Raw genomic sequence first — 20,382 nt, 5'->3', positions numbered from 1 at the left:
CCTCAGCCTCCTGAGTAGCTGAGATGACAGGCGTCCACCACCATGCCCAGCTATTTTTTTTTGTATTTTTAGTAGAGACAGGGTTTCATCATGTTGATCAGGCTGGTCTAAAACTCCTGACCTCAGGAGATCTACCCACCTTGGCCTCCCAGAGTGCTAGGATTACAGGTGTGAGCCACTGTGCCAGGCCCATTTCTTCCCATTGACTGAGAAATTGCTATGATGAGTAGGTGACCTCAGATAAGTGAATTCATCTCACTGGGTCTTATCTTCCCCACTGTTAAATGAGGTGTTTGGACACATCTTTTTCTTTCTTTTTTTGAGACAGAGTCTCACGCCGTCACCAGGCTGGAGTGCAGTGGTGCAATTTCTGCTCACTGCAACCTCCAACTCCCTGGTTCAAGCGATTCTCCTGCCTTAGCCTCTCAGGTAGCTGGGACTATAGGCACGAGCCACCATGCCCAGCTAATTTTTGTATTTTTAGTAGGGATAGGGTTTCACCACGTTGGCCAGCATGGTCTCAATCTCCTGACCTCGTGATCTGCCCACCTCAGCCTCCCAAAGTGCTGGGATTACAGGAGTGAGCCACCGTGCCCAGCTGGACACATCTCTTAATCTGCGATTCCCAAAGTGAGAAATGCAGGTCCCTGCTCGGGTGCAAGGTAATGTTAGGCGATATAGAAAGAAACATTTTTTATTTTGGTAGTTAAATATTTAGTGTGCATCAGGAAAAAATATAACTGGACCTCAAACTTGCCATTTTTCAATGTTTTTGTTTACTTAGGCTATTGTGAGCATTTAAAAATGTTTAAGTGAATTGATTTGAAGAAAAGAGACTGATTACATGAGCAGTTGGTCTTGGAAGTGGCTAAAATTTCAAAAGTGATGTGGTACACAGAAGTTTGGGAAACTATTGTACTAATTTAGCATACTAAATTAATGTTTCCAAATCCCAGAAAACCTAAGAGTGTTACATCAGTTTAGTGAATTGCAACATTTTTAATTAAATAAATAAAATATAAAAACATAGAAAACATCAGAGAGCTCACACATAGTAAAGGTAATTTTTTTGTTTGTTTGAGATGGAGTCACATTCTTGTCGCCTAGGCTGGAGTGCAATAATGTGATCACAGCTTGCTGCAAACCCAGCCTCCCGGGTTCAAGTGATTCTCCTGCCTCAGCCTCCCGAATAGCTGGGACTACAGGCGCACACCACCACACCCAGCTAATTTTTGTATTTTTAGTAGAGACGGGGTTTGACCATGTTGGCCAGGCTGGTCTCGAACTCCTGACCTCAGGTTTCCGTCTGCCTTGGACTCCCAAGGTGCTGGGATTACAGGCGTAAGCCACTGCGCCCGGCTGGTAAAGATTATTTTGTGAAACTTTTTGTTTGGAATCACAGTGTAAAACGTATTCCCGGGAGTCAGGGTCTAAAGAGTTGAAGAAAATTGCATCTCTAAGGTCTCTCCCAGTGAGTGTCCCCGAGTTCCTGGCCATCTGTTCAGTTTGTATCATGACAGACAATGAACAGCAGAGGGCAGACAATCCCCACGGAGCAGCAAAGGCTGGACTTCGGAGGAGTTGGGAAACGTGGGAGAGTGCCAAGCAGGACAGAAAACTGAAGCCAGGCCTGAAGCTTCTGAAAGAGACGGGGCACAAGAGATGGTCCTCCCAGGCATCACAGCACTCTGTGTGATATGACTGCAGCTGCTTTCCAGTCTCCATTTACAGGCTGGATCCTTGTCTTTGGGTGTTTCTTACCTCCCTGGGAATACTTCAGGTATCTAGTTTCTCTTAAACCAAAGTCCTGTAAAACCATCTTCATGGCCGGGCGCACTGGCTCACACGTGTGATGCCAGCACTTTGGGGGGCCGAGGTGGGTGGATCACCTGAGGTCAGGAATTTGAGACCAGCCTGGCCAACATGGTGAAACCTCATCTCTACTAAAACTACAAACTGAGCTACAAAAACATTAGATGGGCATGGTGGTAGGCACATTTGATCTCAGCGATTCAAGAGGCTGAGGTAGGAGAATCCCTTGAACCGGGAGGCAGAGTTTGCAGTGAACCTCGTTGGCACCACAGCACTCCAGATTGGGCGACAGAGCGAGACTCTGTCTCAAAAAAAAAAATCTTCATATGACATACCCACATTGAGTCAGGAAGGACTCTCCCATCCTCCCTCAGTTCTGAAGGGATGTTTCAACATTCCCTTCCAAAAGGAACTTTGATATCTTTTTTTTTTGAGCAGGAGTCTTGCTCTGTCACCCAGGCTGGAGTGCAGTGGTGCAAAAATCCCTAATATATCCCTCTCACCACCCACTACCCATCTACCACATTCTTTTTTTTTTTTTTTTGAGACAGAGTCTAACTTTGCCGCCAGGCACCAGGCTGGAGTGCAGTGGCACTATGTCGGCTCACTACAACCTCCGCCTCCTGGGTTCAAGCAATTCTCCTGCCTCAGCCTCCGAGAGTAGCTGGGACTACAGGTGTGCACCACCACGCCCAGCTGAGTTTTGTATTTTTAGTAGAGATGGGGTTTCATCATGTTGGCCAGGCTGGCCTCGAACTCCTGACTTCAGGTGATCCGCCTGCCTCGGCCTCCCAAAGTGCAAAAGGATTATAGATGTGAGCCACCGTGCCCAGCCTGGAACTTTGATATCTGAGAGCAGTGAACACACACTGAGCTTTCATCTCCCCCAGGCACTGTGTAGTACTCTACAGGTACTAACTCAGCCATGCCTCACACCTGGATGAGGTAGGTTGGGACACAAGGGATTGGGAAGATTAGGTGACTTACCCAGCATTCCTGGCTAGGAAGAAGCAGAGCCAGGATCCAAACCCAGGTGCGCTGGCTCACTGCAACCTCCACCCCCTGGGTTCACATGATTCTCCTACCTCAGTCTCCCAAGTAGCTGGGATTATAGGTGCACACCACCATACTCGGCTAAATTTTTTTTTGAGACAGATTCTCACTCTGTCACCAGGCACCAGGCTGGAATGCAGTGGCGCAATCTCGGCTCACTGCAACCTCCGCCTCCCGGGTTCAAGCAATTCTGCCTCAGCCTCCCAAGTAGCTGGAGCTAATTTTTTGTATTTTTTTAGTAGAGACAGGGTTTCACCATGTTGGCCTGGATGGTCTCGATCTATTGACCTCGTGATCCACCCGCCTCAGCTTCCCAAAGTGCTGGGATTACAGGCGTGAGCCACTGCGCCCGGCCAAAATTTTGTATTTTTAGTAGAGATGGGGTTTCACTATGTTGGCCAGACTGGTCTTGAACTCCTGACCTCGAGATCTGTCCAACTTGGCCTCCCAAAGTGCTGGGATTACAGGCATGAGTCACCATACCCGGCCTCCTCTGTTGTTTTCTGTAAGCCTGAACTCTCTCTCCCTCTACCCTATGACTAGCAAATGTCAGTGGTCCCCAGAATTCTTTCCTCAGCCTTAGTTTCTCACTTTGCACGCTGCCCCAGCACTCACAGTGGCAACTGCTGCCTGACTGCACATGTCTCTCTTGCCCAGGCCTCTGTCCTGAGCACCAAGCTGTTATGGCCTGGGCATCTTGTTCTGGATTAATTAGATCCATCTTTTATTCAGAGCATCCAAAATGCCCATCTGCCTCTTGTCCCCAACTCCCCACTGTGACTTTGGTTGTATTCCCACACACGTCGGCCTGCTTTTCCTCCGGGGGATCCCCATCTGCCCAGCCACCTGGTAGAAGTCGCCACTATCTTTGACTTTTCTCTCACAATTACCCACTCTCCCCACCACACAAATCAACCCAGTGGATCCCCCTGCTTTGTCTCTTGAAACCAGCTCCAAAGCCATTGCCCTAGTTCAGGATTTCATCATCTCTTCGCTCTGTCTCCTTTCCTTTCTTCTGATCTATTTCTAAAATGGCTTCTAGGCTGGGCACGGTGGCTCATGCCTGTAATCCCAGCCCTTTGAGACCAGCCTGGCCAACATAGTGAAACCTCGTCTCTACTAAAAATGCAAAAATTAGCCAGGCATGGTGGCAGCCGCCTGTAATCCCAGCTACTCGGGAGGCTAAGGCAGGAGAATCGCTTGAATCTGGGAGGTGAAGGTTGCAGTGAGCTGAGATCGTATCACTGTATTCCAGCCTGGGAAACAAGAGTGAAACTCCATCTCAAAAAATAAATAAATAAATAAAATTAAAAGTAACATGCTTGTAATTTTTTGGAGGGGGGAGGTGGATGGAGTCTCATTCTTGTCCTCCAGGGTGAAGTGCAGTTGCACAATCTCGGCTCACTGCAACCTCTGCCTCCTGGGTTCAAGCAATTCTCCTGCCTCAGCCTCCCAAGTAGCTGGGATTACAGGCACACGCCACCAAGCCCGGCTAATTTCTTGTATTTTTAGTAGAGATGGTGTTTCACCATGTTGGCCAGACTGGTCTCAAACCCCTGACCTCAGGTGATCCACCTGCCTCAGCCTCCTAAATTAGTGCTGGGATTACAAGCATGAGCCACCACACCTGGCCCTTCTAAATATTTTTTGAAACACATTTCACTCCTTCACCTGCTTCCTCAAATACTTTTGGTGCTTCCCTGACTCCTCCACTTCACCCAGCCTCCTCCACCCGCCCAGCCTCCTCCACCCGCCCAGCCTCCTCCACCCGCCCAGCCTCCTCCACTCCGCCCAGCCTGGCCTTTGGTTCTCTGGCATCATTTGCCACCAGGTCCCTGTAGGTGCTGCATGCTCCAGCCTCGTGTCCCTAATGCTCCTTCCTGAAGAGCACACTTAATGTCAACTGGTTTCAAGTCAGGCTGGGACTCCAGGAACACCCTCTGGCAGAACAGGAAGAGGAGGGCCTGGGGATGGAGTTTTTTTGGGGGGCCCCATGTCTTGTGCGGGCAGCATGCCAGGCATAGCTTGTTCATTGTCTGACCCAGTGGGTGCTTCTGGATGAAGGTGGGACACACACCAGCACCCAGCCAAGAACACGAGTGTGCAGGGCCCAGTTCCAGCTGCGACCCTGAGACGAAGCAGGAGCCTAGCTGTGACGCAGGAAATGCTGTAATTTCCTGGATCCCAGGAAACAGTGCCATAAGCAGGCCTGGCTCCCTGTGGCCTCTCTGATCTCCTACTACCTTCCTCCCTCTCTCTTTTCCCGTCTTGTGGCGTTTGTGCTAATCCTTCAACATGCTTAGTTTATTCGTGCCCCAGGCCCTTTGCACTTATCACATGCTCTGCTGAAAATGCCCCTCCCCAGATTTTTTAGTGTTTTGCCTATTCACATCCTTTAGGTGTCAAATCAAATATAACTTTCCCTCTGAAGTTTTTCCTGATTAAATACTCCCTCCGGTTTCTCCACCTTTATCACTCTTCCTAAATCTTTTCTATTTCTCTCTAGCACCTACTAAAATGGGGCCTGATATTATTCATTCATTGCCTAATTGTTTACGGTCTATGTTCCCCACGGGAGGACGAGAACTTTGACTTGTTTACTCCTATGTCCCCAAACCTAGAACAGCAACTGACACAGAGCCAGAGTGCAGTCAGTGTTGGTGGAAGGAATAAATGAATGAACCAAAGAATGGCCAGGATGAACTTCTTGCCAGTGGTTCACTGATGAGAAGCTGGGGAAGGCTGAGGCGAACTCACATTTACCCCTGGACCTCGGATGCTCCTTCTGTCAGATAAACTCCTGTTTTTCCTCAAACTCCTGCTCCGTTTCCACCTCCCCCAAGGAGACTTGCCCAGTCCTCCACCCGACTCTGAGCCCACTTCCTGGGTGTTCTCACTCCTCACTCTGCTGCCTGTTTGTTTTCACAGCACCCATGTGGTCACTCCATGAATTATTCTTTGTTGTTTGCTCTGTCTCTCCCGTGAGATTGAAAGCACATCAAGGGCAGGCTGTCACAAAGCCTCTTTGTGCTCTGTAGCTATCCATGGAGTGAGTGAACAAGGTTAGGTTTATCTGGACCTGGGCATGGTCAGTGAATATTCTTGGCGTCTGTAAGGAAGGGCATCCCCTTGGCAGGTAGCAGGGCAGGGATAAGGGGCAGAGCATCTCCAGAACACGATGACAGGCACATTCGGAAAGCTAGACAGGCTTTGGATAGAGATGGAATTGTCTGGTAACACATGCCTATTCATACTACATGGTCATTATGCTACATTCTTAGAATATGTGAAGTTCTCACCTTTCATTCACCCACCACAATCCGCCGAGTTCCCGTTCAGTGCCAGCTTCTTTGATGGGTAATTGTGGGTGGGGAACACGCAGAACTGGAGGATCAAGTTTAGAATGAGATCCTGCCTACTGTTGGGGCAGTCCAGGAGAGGTGATCCCAGGATCCCTTCTTCCTTTGCCTTCAATCTATTCTAAATTGCCTCCAACCTATTCTAAATTGCCTTCAGCCGGTGATGCGCCCGCTGGGAGTCCAGACGTCAGCTGGCTTAAACAGACCGCTGTGCTTGCAACCAGCAAGACACTTCAGAACTTGCAAAACCACTGTATATCTTTCTTACATTAAGACCCAACCCCATGATCTCTTTTCTTTTCTGGTTTGGCCTCTCTAGGTGTGACATCAGAGTCACACCTCAGTGGATGTGACTCAGTGAGCACCACTTAGACGCCCCAGGGTCACCTCCATGAGCTGGCCAGGTGGGCAAGCTTTGCTGAGCTTGTCTCCCCACCAGACTGAGGTTTGTGGATTAGGCTTCATGACTGGGGCAGCTCCAGACAGTGAGCAGCAGGGCAGGCCCCTCTGTGGGAAGACAGGAGTGTCTGTATGGCCAGCCAGGATCAAGAACTGTTCACCCTTCACCAGCAGGGGTGGGGCTGCCCTGAGCTTTTGGGTAGCTGTTTTATGTAATTATTAATTTTAATGTACAGATGGTTTTATTTTCTGCTTATTTTCACATGTTCTAAGAACCCTTAAGTGTTCTACTATAGAGTTCTTTTTCTTTTTTTTGAGACTAAGTCATTCTCTGTCACACAGGCTGGAGTGCAGTGACACAATTTTGGCTCACTGCAACCTCCGCCTCCCGGGTTCAAGCAATTCTCCTGCCTCAGTCTCCTAAGTAGCTGGGATTACAGGCACCTGCCACCACGCCTGGCTAATTTTTGTATTTTTAGCAGAGATGAGGTTTCGCCATGTTGGCCAGGTTTATCTCGAACTCCTGACTTCATGTGATCTGACCTCCTTGGCCTCCCAAAGTGCAGGGATTACAGGTGTGAGCCGCTGTGCCAGGCCTATAGTCTTAATATTCCCTGTTTTAAAAAACATATGGAGGCCGAGGCGGGCGGATCACGAGGTCAGGATATCGAGACCATTCTGGCCAACATGGTGAAACCCCGTCTCTACTAAAAATACAAAACTTAGCTGGGTGTGATGGTGCGCACCTTTAGTCCCAGCTACTCAGGAGGCTGAGGCAGGAGAATTGCTTGAACCCAGGAGGCGGAGGTTGTAGTGAGCCGACATAGTGCCACTGCACTCCAGCCTGGCAACAGAGAGAGACTCCGTCTCAAAAAAAAAAAAAAAAAAAAAAAAAATCATGGTGGCCACAACGTATAACAGAGAGTGCCGCACTCAACATCTTTAGGTTTGCATCTTTCATGGTTCTGTTGAATGACTTCCATACAACACATTCCCAGAAGCAGAATTACCACATTAAAAGGTATGAACATTTTCGTAGCTCTGGAAGCGTATTGCCCAATTTCTTCCCTAAAAAGGCGGTGCTAATTTACACTGCTGCTGGCAGAGTGAGCTGGTTTCACCACAGCCTCAACAGCATGAGACATTATAATTTTGGCAATGTCTGCTAATTCTGTAGGTGTAAAATTAATGGCACATCAGGGGTCCTTTAATTTGCATTCCCTGATGATCTCCAGAGTGAGTCTGTTTGTAGGTGCTGATATGCACAGTCTGCCTAGTGGGAGCCTCTCCGCCCTGTCTCAGCCACTGTCTGTTTCTCAGCCTGTGTCTCCCCACACCTCTGTTCTTGCTGCTTCTCTAAGCCTGTCTGTCTCACTCTCTCAGCCTCGGATTCCTCTGACTTTCTCTGGTTTCTAACTGGCCAGGTGTGAAGCTGGTTCATGGAGGTCCTAGCCAAGCCCCGACAAGCTGCAGTTTAGAGTCTGGGCACAGGGCTCTAGGCTCCTGCCTCCAAGGGCTTCCTCCCTGGGGAGCTACCTCTGTGGACTCACATGGCACCCTTCTTTCCACCAGGACCTCATCAAAGGCTCCTTTGATTTTTTCAGGTAGCCTCACCTGGGCACAGTGGCTCATATCTGTAATCCCAGCACTTTGAGAGGCCAAGGCAGCGGATCACCTGAGGTCAGCAGTTCAAGACCAGCCTGGCAAACATGGCAAAACCCTATCTCTACTAAAAATAGAAAAATTAGCCAGGAGTGCTGGTGTGCACCTGTAATCCCAGCTACTCAGGAGGCTGAGGCAGGAGAACTGCTTGAACCTGGGAGGCGGAGGTTGCAGTGAGCCAAGATTACACCATTGCGCGCAAGCCTGGGCAACGACAGTGAAACTCCATCTCAAAAAAGAAAAAAAAAAAAGGAACCTACCTAGACCCACATAGACTCACATTTGGTTACTAAGAGTTGGAGCTTGAGTTTAACTTGTGCCGTTGGGTTCTAGGGCCCTTGCACTTCACCTCCATGCCATAGCTGCTACGTTGGATCCAGTGATTCTGAGATCCCAAAAGTAGCTGGGAGTGAGCAAACTGTTCTGTTCCTCAGTGGCTCCCTCTTAGGAAGTGTTCCAGATGCCCCTCCCTCGGGACAAGTCACCACTGTCATGCGTCCTGGCTGTTGGGAATGTGTGTTCTGAAAGAGACAGAGAGTGGTGTCCCCAAAGTCCAGATGCATGGACAGTAGACAGGTCCACAGAGCTGGCAGTGGCTCAGCCTGCCTACCTTCTCCAATGAGCCCCTTACCTGAAGGGGCAGAAAGAGTTCAGGCCAAACCCCACTTGGCACCAGGTGGAAAGGGGACCACCAAGGCCTTTTGGTTCAGCAGGGTCAGAGCAGGGCTCTCACACTGCCCACTTTTGATGGCACTGAAGAGTCTTCAACACTTGAGAAAGTTTCAGAAAGACTTTAGAAAGGCAGCTGACAGGCCAGGCGTGGTGGCTCACGCTTGTAATCCCAGCACTTTGGGAGGCCGAGGGGGCAGGCAGATCACGAGGCAGGAGTTCGAGACCGGCCTGGCCAACACAGTGAAACCCCGTCTCTACTAAAAATACAAAAATGAGCTGGGCCTGGTGGCAGGTGCCTGTAATCCCAGCTACTTGGGAGGCTGAGGCAGGAGAATCGCCTGAAGCTGGGAGGCAGAGCTTGCAGTGAGCCTAGATAGCGCCACTGCACTCTAGTCTGGGCAACAGAGTGAGACTCCATCTCAAAAAAAAAAATAAAAGGGGGCAGCTGACTTCAAGGGAAGTCTGTGCAGCTGTACTTGGCAGATCCCTGTGGTCAGTGAGTTGCTGACTCCAGGCTCTGGACCTGTCCTGTTGCTGCTTGTCACTGAGGCAGGCAGCTCTTGAATGAGTGGGTCTCTGCAGTTGCCTCTCAGACCCTGCGGGTGGTCCCAGCCCATTAGAATCATAGCCTGATAACAGCCAGAAGGGAACTCTGACATCAACCTCTACCCTCGCATTTTATTTAATATTTTAACGTTAAGCTTTAAAAAATTATACAAGTAATACATGCCTGTTTCTAGGATATTTGAAAAATACAGAAAACTATAAGGGAGGAAATATTAATCCTCCTCTCAGTTCATCAAAGATAACTGCTATTCTATTTCAATATCAACCTTTTCTGTGCTCACATATTTTTATTATCACTGAGATCATATATTATATGTGATTCTGTGTCTGCTTTATTCACCTCAGATTATACATAGCCTTTTCAACATAATGAAATATTCTTTAAAGACACCATTAATGACTGCATAATAGTCTTTTGAGCTGACACACCTTAATTACTATTACCTAAATGTTAGGTATATATGTTTTCAGTTTTTCAAGGGTATAACAACATACTTAAGTAAGCATCTTGGGCCAGGCATTGTGGCTCATGCCTGTAATCCCAGCATTTTGGGAGGCCAAGGCAAGTGGATCACCTGAGGTCAGGAGTTTGAGACCAGCCTGGCCAACATGGTGAAACCCCATCTCTACTAAAAAAAGTACTGGGTATGGTGGCTCACACCTGTAGTCCCAGCTACTTGGGGGCTGGAGTTGGGGAGGCTGAGGTGGGAGGATCACTTGAACCTAGGAGGCGGAGGTTGAAGTGAGCCAAGATAGCCCCACTTCACTCCAGCCTGGGCGACAGACTGAGACTCCATCTCAGAAACAAAACAAAACATACTAAAGTCAGCATCTTTATGCATAAACGTTTGTCCACATTTTGATTTTTCCCTTAGCTTAGATTCCTGCTCATGGGGTATGGCATGTTTTAAGACTTTACATGTGTATTTTTATTTTACTTTTGAAAAAGGTTGAACTAACACATGCCCATCTCTCCACACACCATCAACTACACCAAGAAATATCATTTAAAGAAACATTGACTAACTCAAAAGTCAATATTTCTGTTGCCTCCTTTCAATGATCAGTCAACTGAGGCTTGGAGAAGAAAAGGGACATGCTGAGGGTCGTTCTAGGAGTGTGTTATTTCATTCTGTCTTCACAGCAACCCTGCATGAATAGTGAGAGGTGGAGGAGCTAAAGCACATAGATTAAAGTCAAGGAATCTGCCTGGCCAGGCGCGGTGGCCCACACCTGTAATCCCAGCACTTTGGGAGGCCGAGGGGGGCAGATGACCTGAGGTCAGGAGTTCGAGGCCAGCCTGGCCAACATGGTGAACCCCTTTCTCTACTAAAAATAGAAAAATTAGCTGGGCATGGTGGTGTGTGCCTGTACCTGGCCAACATGGTGAACCCCTTTCTCTACTAAAAATAGAAAAATTAGCTGGGCATGGTGGTGTGTGCCTGTAATCCCAGCTACTCAAAAGGCTGAGGCAGGAGAATCGGGTGCAGCCAGGAGGCGGAGGTTGCAGTGAGTCGAGGTCGTGCCATTGTACACCAGCCTGGGCAACAAGAGCGAAATTCCATCTCAAAAAAAAAAAAAAAAAAGAAGAAGAAACAAGGAAGCTGCCCAGACAACTCACATTTAATTACTAAGACTTAGAGCCCGAGTTTGAGCCTGTGCCGTTGGGTCCCGGGGCCCTTGCACTTCACCTCCATGCCATAGCTGCTGTTCCTGGCTAGGATGCTGGCATGTGGATTGTGGCCAAGTCACAAAGGAACTTGGAGTTTGGATTCACCCTACAGACAGAGAGCATCAAATCTGGGTTTTACAAAGGGAGACAGGAAACAGGGAGGCCAGCTGAGAAACACAACATACGGATAACGCGATCTGCAAAGAGGACTCGCACGGATGCACACGTGCCTGTGGTTGCGGGAAGCGGGCTGTCGGGAACACCAGGGGTCTCAAAGGCCTCCCCCCATGCCCTCTTCACTGAGCAAAAGCCATTTTTATCTGCTACGCGTCAGGCAAAACCTGTGCCAACTGCCAAAGCCTCCACCTCAAATCTAGCAAATAAGAGAGAGGACGGTGTGGATTACGTTATATTTAAAACAAGCCCACACAATGCCTGTAATTTTTTATTCTGACTCCGTAATTATAGCTCAAGACCCGTCGGATCATAGTTATCCCCACACCGACCTGCTGTTGGGACACATGGAATTAAAGGCTTTGCTCTCTTCACATTCTATTTTGGAGGCCAAGCACTGGCAGGTAACGGGCCTTTCTCAAGGCCTGTCTTGTTGGAGCCCCTCCCAGGGCAGCCTCCACGAAGGCCAAGTCAGCACCGGGGTTTGGAGATGGCCACCGATGGCGTGGGAGCCGTTGGGATGCTACCACTTTGCCCGACCTGAGCCCTGGACCGCAACGGCTGAACCGGGGGCCTGAAAACGCAGGTAAGCACCGTTCTTGGAGCCGACCTTGGACAGGCCTATCCCAGAGCCTCTGCATTCTGGAATATTCCCAAATGCTGCTCTCCCCTGGCCCTAACCAGAGTCCCAGGCTCAGATGGGCCAAGCCCTGATCATTTGGCTCAGTAGTCACAGACAGGCTGGTATTGCCCAAAGAAGTGTAAGTTCAGAGAAGAAATAAAACGTCCAAGGAGTGTGAAGGGGCCAGGCTTACAAGGACAGCTTGGCTAACCGGGCCTGGGCCAACTTTCTTCCAGTGGGCTACCCCAACTCCCAGGCCTGGACACAGCAGGGAGCACCATCCCTCAGTCCCACCATGGCACCCCAGACAGAGCCCCTGCTCGTGGACCTGGGTTACCAGCAGGAGTCAGGAGGGCCATATGCCCTTTCTCCACATGGCCCTCCCAGGCCCAGTCCCACCTCCCATAGCCTTGCGGGAGAGGCAGAACAGCACCCATTCATCAGGCGCTGCAGGACTTGCTCTATCCAGGCCCTTCACACACCATCTCATTTACTCCTCCTGTCACTCTGCCAAGGAGGCGTGGTTAGTGTTATCACAATTTCCAGCTGAGACATGAACAGATGGAGCTCAGAGAGGCGCTGTGTGTAGCTCAAGGCCGCCCAGGTCAGTAAGTGAAGGAGTCACAGCTGGGACCGAGTTGTCGTAACACCCCTGGACCACACAGCGCATCCACAGGCAACAGGCCTGAGACCACCAGGCCTGCTCCTGGCTGCCTTGGGCATTGCCTTGGGCAACTTGCTAAGCTCTTAGGTCTAAGGAAGCTCAGGCCCGGTACCTGTCTCCCAGCCCCGTCTTCATATGTTCCACATTGCTCCCTTGCCTCAGCCACACCAGAGGACAAGCCAACTCCCTGCACGGGGCCTTGTTCCTTGTTCTCACGTCCCCACATGGATGATTCCCGCTTCCAGCCAATGGTGCCTCTTACACATGCTTCTGTTTTAACCCTGAAGACATTGTACTGTCACTATTCTTTTTTTATATAGATACTTTAAGTTCTGGGGTGCATGTGCAGAACGTGCAGGTTTGTTACATGGGTATACACGTGCCATGGTGGTTTGCTGCATCTATCACCCCATCATCTACATTAGGTATTTCTCCTACTGCTATCCCTCTCCAATCTGCCCACCCCCTGCTATCCCTCCCCAGCCTCCCCCACTCCCCACCGACAGGCCCTGTGTGTGATGTTCCCCTCTCTGTGTCCATGTGTTCTCACTGTTCAATGACCACTGATGAGTGAGAACATGCGGTGTTTGGTTTTCTGTTCTTGTGTCAGTTTGCTGAGAATGATGGTTTCCAGCTTCATCCATGTCCCTGCAGAGGACATAAACTCATCCTTTTTATGGCTGCATAGTATTCCATGGTGTATATGTGCTACATATTCTTTATCCAGTCTATCATTTATAGGCTTTTGGGTTGGTTCCAAGTCTTTGCTATTGTGAACAGTGCCGTAATAAACATACGTGTGCATGTGTCTTTATAATAGAATGATTTACCACTGTCTCCTGCTAGACTTCTCAAGGGCAGGGCCTGTGTCCTGTCTCTTTGTTGCTAGTTTTATACATAGCACATAGTAGGTGCTCAGTAACTGTTCTTGCAATTAAAAAAGAAAAATCTTTTTTTTCTAGAAATCTAGAAAACTCCTATTCAATTCACACAGACCAAGCTAACCCCATTTACTAGATGTGTCCTTGAGGACAGGGACAGAGCCTGATTCTTCTCTGCGACCCCATCTCTCAGCACGAAATAAGCATCTAGCAAGGGTCAGTAAATGTAGAGCTGAATTGCTCTTTGCAGTTACAAACACTCACACACACACACACACACACACGCACGCACACACACGCACACATACCACACACTGCTTCAGCCCCAGATTAAGAGCACCGTGACCTGAACCAGCCAACTGCCCGTGTTGCTGGCCAAAACCACCCCAAGCTGGCATGCCGGGATGTTTGCTAAGGAAGAAAACACTGAAATCCTAAATATAAAAAATGAAACAGTGAATATGTGTTCTATTTATATGAAAATCAGGTCTGTTTTTAGGTAACAGCCCTCCCCTCTCACCTCCCCAAGGTGGGTCCTGCCCTTGAACCAGTTTCTTCTACACCCCACCCAGTAATCATGGCCCTACCTGCCTCACCTCCCCACCCCTGTTTGCTCTCTGGGGTTTCCCTCGATTGCAGGGTGTGAGCTTCCAGACATCTCAGGGGCCTGTCTCAGACTGGCCCCCTCCCTCCCTCCCTGATACTGGAGTTACAGAGAGGCAGGCTGGAGCCAGGGCCCTAGGAGAGAAGAGTGGGCAGGCAGGGAGTCAGCCTGTCACAGGATCTGCCCCTTACCTGATCCCAAGCACAGAAGAGGCATGGCTGGTGCACAGAAGGAGCCAAGCCCTGCTCCTCCTAGGCCTCTGCCAAGCCAGCAGGGTCCTGCTCCTTAGCTTGGAGACCCCATGGTGCAGTGCAAAGAGCAGAGGCTTTGGAATCAGGTTCCGTTCCTGGTCCTGGCTCCTCCATTTAGACAAGGTGGGTTTTGGAGGTGGGTCATCCAAGCCTCAGAATCCTCAGCGGTCAAAGGGGGGCATCACCTGCAGAGAGGACCCACCAAGTCACACTTTGAGGCAGGAATGACACAGTACTAGCCACTCCAGTGGAGGGACTATTTGTGAAACCCAGCAGGGAAAGAAATTGGAGTTTGAGAGCAGCAGTTTTGACAGCTTAGAAATCATTGGGAGGCTTCCTGTGCACACATCAAACTGCAAGCTCCAGGTAGCCCAGCCCTGGTTCTGTAGGTGGCCAGATAGGCCCACCTGGGCCCTTGGCAGCAGGGGAGGAGCCGGTGGCTCTGAAAACAGCACTGGCTATGGCACCGCAGGGGCCAAGAGGACTTTGTCACCTGGCTGCTGCCCTTTCTCCAGCCTCCGGACTCACCCTCACCTCCTCCGTCCATTCCCTTGCCTTCAGGGGTCCCACTAAGGCCTGAGGACCACCCTGCTCTCTGGCAAGGTTCCTACTGCTGCTGGAACACCAGATATGAGCATGGGTGCCAGGAGCCCCTCACTATGCTGGCGGCCCCCTCCAGCCTCAGCTAGGTTCTAGGAAGAGACCAGGGCAAGCCTGAAGCTGGGGGCTGGGCCGCCCTCCCAGCTCAGCACTCAGGCAGGCACCCAACAAACCACAGCTGTGGCTTCCAGAGAGCCAGGCCTCCCACCGCAGGGACAGTAAGCTGAGAAGCGCTGTAGCTATAAATGTGAAGTGGTGAACCGCGGGACACTGCCGCAGCCCAGCAGCGGGCAGGAGCCTGTTCCCAGCCTCCCTGCAGCGCCAGCCCACCAAGCCTCAGACCTGCCCTGCCCATGGGGTCTCGGAGCCCTGTGCTCTGAGCAGGGCTGTTGGAGACCGCATGGAGGGGGTCCCAGAGACAGTGCAGGGCAGGGCAGGCACGACCCTCCACAGCATTTTCTTCACCGTCGGTGGCGCTGGTCTCCTCACAAGCATAGTCTTGTTTTCTGATGACTTACGCAAGAAGAGGGAAGGGGCCACATCATCATTTTGGTGCTTGGTGCTTCTAAAGGTCTTACTCCTGCCCTGGGTGGCATCAGGTCACAGCTACAGCCCCATCTGGAGGGTGCCCTGAGGTGGACCTGGGACTCATGTGGTCCGGGTGGGCATCCTGAGAAGCTCTGCAGAAAAGGAGACCCTGGGGAGGAGCCACAATGGCTGACATGAGCCCCCAGAAGCTCAGAAGTGTCATTGTCGCCATTTCACAGGCAAAGAACTACAACCAGCGAGGAGAGCCCGGAGCTCAGCTGTGCCTCCTGGTCTCCCGGACACTCCTACACTGCAGACTGGGGTGGCCCATGTGGAAGAGTCAGGAAACAGAGGAAGGGAAGGAGAGCCTTTTCCCATCTGTCCACTCAGAGCCTACCCAGGAACGGTCTCTCCTCCAACACCTCCTCCGCTGGTCTGTGTAGGGAAAACGTCGAGGGGTGAGGGGTCATCTGGCACAGCCTTCCCGTTAGGCTGGGGAGCTGGCCAGGTAAGGTCAGGTTACCTCAGCCTGTGTATGGCTAGCCCCACAGGAGAACTCAGACGAGCGTCAGCCCTTCTTATCGGAAAGAGCCCAGGAGCTCCTTCCTGGAGCATGACCCTCCACGGGATTGGCAACAGGAGTGAACAAAACAGACAAAAATCCCTGTCCCCAGGAGGCTTACATTCTTACAGATGTGGGAGAGACAGACAAAATAGAAAGTAAATTGCATAGTGTGTCAGAAGATGAAAAGTGCAATTGACAACAATCAAGGGTGCTGTAGAGAGAGAGTATGGAGCAGGTGAAGGAGTCGTCATCTGAACTAGGCTGAGAAGGGACCATTGAGCAGTGAGGGAGCAGGAGGAGACCCTGCATGCTCTAGACAGCAGGGGCCAGGGTCCTAGGTCAGAGTGGGTCGGTGGTTCTCAACTATGGGCAATTTTGCCCTCCAGGGGACATTTGGCAATGTCTATAGACATTTTTCCTTGCCACAGCTGGAGGGCGGGGCGGGGGCGGTTGCTACTGGCATCTAGTAAATATTAATAGAAGCTAGGATTCTGTTCCACAGTGTACAGAACAGCCTCTTACAACAAAGAAGTGTTTGGTCCAAAATGTCCATATTGCTGAAGTCAGGAAATCCTGAGTGAGTGAAGGGAAGAAGAATAGGAGAGATAGCCAGGGAGAGAAATGCCAACCCTTTTTTTTTTTTTAACTGAAAAAGCTGACTTAGAAATTCTTATGGAAAAATATGTGAAAATAGCTAGGCAAAAATAATGAAAAAGAATAAATAAAGTAGCCTCAGCAGATCTTCACATATATTATAAAAATCCTTACGACAGCCAAATGACTAATTTCTTAAATACATAAAGCATTCTTACAAATTAATAAGAAAAGGACTTAAACAAACAAAAAAATGAGCTCTTGGGGCTGGCTGCTATGGCTCACGCTTGTAATCCTGGTACTTTGGGAGGCCGAGGTGGGTGGATCGCTTGAGGTCAAGAGTTCAAGACCAGCCTGGCCAATGTGGTGAAACCCCATCTCTACTAAAAACACAAAAATTAGCTGGGAGTATTGGCGGGCACCTGTAATCCCAGATAGTCAGGAGGCTGAGGCAGGAGAATCACTTGAACCGGGGAGGTGGAGGTTGTAGTGGGCCAAGATTATGCCACTGCACTCCAACCCTGGCGACAGAGCAGGACTCGGTCTCGAAGGAAAAAAAAAAAAAAAAACTCTTGGAAAAAATAGGCAAAAGAGGGAAGTCATGGAAAAAGATACAAATCAATTATAAACATGAGAAAAAACATTCAATGTTACTTGCAATTTAAAGAACTGCAAATTAAAGTCATGAGATGGCATTTTCAGCTGTCAGATTCACAAAGGTTTCGGGGGTTTGTTGAGAGCAAGTCTCACGTGCAGTTCTTGAGAAAATGTATTGGAACAGCCTCCTGGAGGACAATTTAGCAGTATCTGTCCCAGATTTCCATACGCACCCCTTGTCTGATCATGTCATTCTAGGAAACTATTCTTACAGGCACACGAAGAGGTGTGTACAGACATGTTTATCACAGCATTAGCAATCCACTGGAAACAACCCAATGACGGCCAGTAGGGGACTTGATTATTCTGTGACACATACTTACAATGGAAAACCATGCAGATTTTTATTTAAAAATTTTTTTCTTAAAATTTATTTTATTATTATTTTTTCTTTTTGAGGCAGAGTCTTGCTCTTGTTGTTCACGCGGAACTGCAATGGCACGATCTTGGCTCACTGCAACCTCCACCTCCCGGGTTCAAGTGATTCTCCTGCTTCAGCCTCCCAAGTAGCTGGGATTACAGGCATACACCAGCACGCTGGGCTAATTTCGTATTTTTAGTAGAGACAAGGTTTCTCCATGTTGGTCAGGTTAGTCTCAAACTCCTAATCTCAGGTGATCCGCCTGCCTCGGCCTCCCAAAGCGCTGGGATTACAGGCGTGAGCCACTGTGCCCCGTTGCAGCTTTTAAAAAACTGAGGCTCACTCTTAGGTGTGCATCAGGAGACATGAAAACATATGCTTACAAAAAAAAAAACTTGTACAGAGATGTTTATAAACGGCTTTATCTATAATAACACCAAATTGGAACAGCCCAAATGTCCAACAGGAGACTATGCAAATTATGGCATATCCGTACAATGGAACACTATTTAGCAACAACAATAAAATGAACAGATATACAACAACAGGAATGAATTTCAGAAGTGTTTAAACAAAATAAATCAGACCCAAGAGTACGTATTGTATGATTCCATTTACATGAAGTTCAATGGACCCGACCAATCTCTAGTGACAGAGATCAGAACGTGGTTGCCTGCAGGAAGTGTTACTTGAAGGGCAGAGGGAACTCTGGGCAGGAGGATTACGGAATTTGGATGTTGTTTACAAGATGTAAACATTTGCCAAAATCGTTGGATTGTACACTTAAGAACTGTGCAGTTTTTAAACTTAATTTCACCTCTATTTATCTATCAATCTATCAATCTATCTATCTATCTATCTATCTATCTATCTATCTGGAGTCTAGATAGATAAATAGATAGATAGATAGAGTCTCGCTCTGTTGCCAGGCTGCAGTGCAGTGGTGCGATCTCGGCTCACTGCAACCTCCACCTCCTGGGTTCATGTGATTCCCCTGTAGCAGCCTCCCAAGTAGCTGGGACTACAGCTGCGCACCACCATGCCCAGCTAATTTTTTGTATTTTAGTAGAGATGATGTTTCACCACGTTGGCCAGAACGGTCTCAATCTGCTGACCTCATGATCCACCCACCTTGGCCTCCCAAAGTGCTGGCATTACAGACATGAGCTACCCGACCCCTTTTTTTTTTTTTTTTTTTTTTTGAGACAGAGTTTCACTCTTGTCACCCAGGCTGGAGTGCAAGAGCACAATCCCTGTTCATTGCAACCTCTACCTCCCAGGTTCAAGTGATTCTCTGGCCTCAGCCTCCCCTGTAGCTGAGATTATAGGTGCCCACCATGACACTCAATTTTTATAGTTTTAGTTGAGATGGGGTTTCGCCATGTTAGCCAGGCTGGTCTCGAACTCCTGACCTCAGGTATTCTGTCCACCTCGGCCTCCCAAAGTGCTGTGATTACAGGCACTCAGCCTAATCTCACCTCAGTTTATGACTAACATTAACTATTGAATGAAAAAAAATTAGCCAACCTTAATATGCCCCAAAATAGAATGATCTCCAAATAAATTCTTAGTTGGTGGAGGGGGAGGTGAGAAAAGAACAGAAAGTGTGTATTGTATGCTCCCATATGTAATAGAGTTAATAGATATCTATTACATAATCTTTCTAGATTATATAATCTTTCTAGAAGGATATGTAAGGAACCGTTGACAGTGGTTCCCTTTCGGCTGGGATAGTTTGGGGACACAAAGTCTGAAATGAGAGGAAAATGTCTCAATACCTTTCGTGCCACTGGAATTTCTTGTACTGTGTTTATATTAATTTTTTACTATAAAAAGTAGTTTAAAAAATTCTTGACTGGTCAACAGGGTTTTCTGAGATTGAACTTTCACATTTCTCTGCCCTTGGTAGCAGAAAGCAGGGACGCACTGCCGGCCATGGGTGGCTTGTGGCTCTGTGGTTGGAAGGGGGCGTTTATACAAGCAGATCAGGGAAGCAGCTGGAAGATGCTCCTGGGGCGAGGAAGTGAGTACACCTGAATTCTGGCTCAGGAAGCCAAGTGAAATTAACTGAATCTTGATTGCAGAGACTTCAGCCTGAAATGGCAAACTTGCAGTTGAAAAATGTAAAAGTCCATCCTGTGGTATGGAGGATTTATCTTGATAAAACTTTTTTTTTCTTTAAGTGTGAATAGATTTTTTTAAAAGTCTCTGGTAGGTTGGGACACAAAGGCTTCTCAGAGGCTGTGTGACTATGGGGAGAAAGTACCTGGAAGAAGGGATTCCAAGCTTAGAATAGAAGAGCCAGCTGTAGTTTTCAATCTGACAATACAGCATTTGGACTTTATTTCCACGGACAAGAACGTGCCGTTAAAGGTCTTCCGAGGATATCCTTATTTATTCATTTCAAGGATAGGACTTTGTGCTATGAGTTGATATCCTGCTTGGAACCCAGAGCAAAGGGTTGTTTTGTTTATATGCGAGAGATGGTGGAGAGGAGACAAGACATCACCTGTCCCAGGTAGATGCCAGAGTGGGAGACCCAGGTCCTCCTCATAGGAAGCTCTCAGCTTAGGATGAATGGGGAGAAGACCTGTGTCCTGCCCTTAGGAGTATTTAATTCAGAGATCAGAGGATAAGGAGCCCAGGGACTTGATTTTGGAATGCAAAGAATCCTTGTGGAGTCAT

This window comes from Sapajus apella, unplaced genomic scaffold (genome assembly GCF_009761245.1).
Source record: "Sapajus apella isolate SASKATOON/1434 unplaced genomic scaffold, GSC_monkey_1.0 scaffold12, whole genome shotgun sequence".
NCBI classification, from domain to species: Eukaryota; Metazoa; Chordata; class Mammalia; order Primates; family Cebidae; genus Sapajus; species Sapajus apella.
The sequence above is the reverse complement of the archived record's forward strand: the minus strand, read 5'-3'. Positions refer to the sequence as shown.